Source organism: Thunnus thynnus, chromosome 9 (assembly GCF_963924715.1).
Source record: "Thunnus thynnus chromosome 9, fThuThy2.1, whole genome shotgun sequence".
Taxonomy (NCBI): Eukaryota; Metazoa; Chordata; class Actinopteri; order Scombriformes; family Scombridae; genus Thunnus; species Thunnus thynnus.
In genome coordinates, this window is record NC_089525.1 from 24,197,071 (window position 1) to 24,197,830 (window position 760).

Sequence of the window (760 nt, forward strand, 5' to 3'; positions counted from 1 at the left end):
TCTTGTTATTTAGATGTTGAAGTGAGACGAGAGGGTGCTACTCCGTCACTGGTCCCACCTACATCTGAAACTGCTGATCTTCTGCTTACCCGCCTTTTTCTCTGGCCTTCTGGTTCACCCGACCCTCCTCTTTTTCTGTGCAAAAGATATGTTTAAAGAAACTGTCTTGCAAGCCTTATATTTTTATGTATTATTTTGATGTGAATCTATCCAAATTTAACAGTAATTATCTCTGTAAAACACCGACTTATAAACTTAGTGTACATTACATTGTGTTGTAATCGTTATTACATGGGACTTAAATGACAAGAGCTTAAGTTTAAACTGTCCAGTCTAAAACCCTATGCTTTTAAAGCCATCAATTTTCCATTTTAATATCTCAGAGAGTATTTTCATATTCATGATAAACTAGATAAAAGTTCCCTAGTTGCCTTTTCTTGATTAAAGGTTGTTCAGTTTAACCAAAACTGCGGTTTGATTGGTTTAAAATGTTTTTTTTTACTGCTCCTACACCCACCTCCAACGAAATTGGCCAGTATTCAGCCTTTGTTTGTTCTCTCCCTTATCTGCTCGCCACACACAAGATAAACATCTGATAGTCTGAGTTAGATAATGAGTGTCATCCCTGTGTGACATGAATGTAATCATTGCTCTTTCATCACCTAAAAATGTTGGTGAAACAATAATGTCTTTGAATGTCTATAACAAGTAACACCACAAAGATTTTATTTGACACTCCATTTCAGGACTTTGATCACAT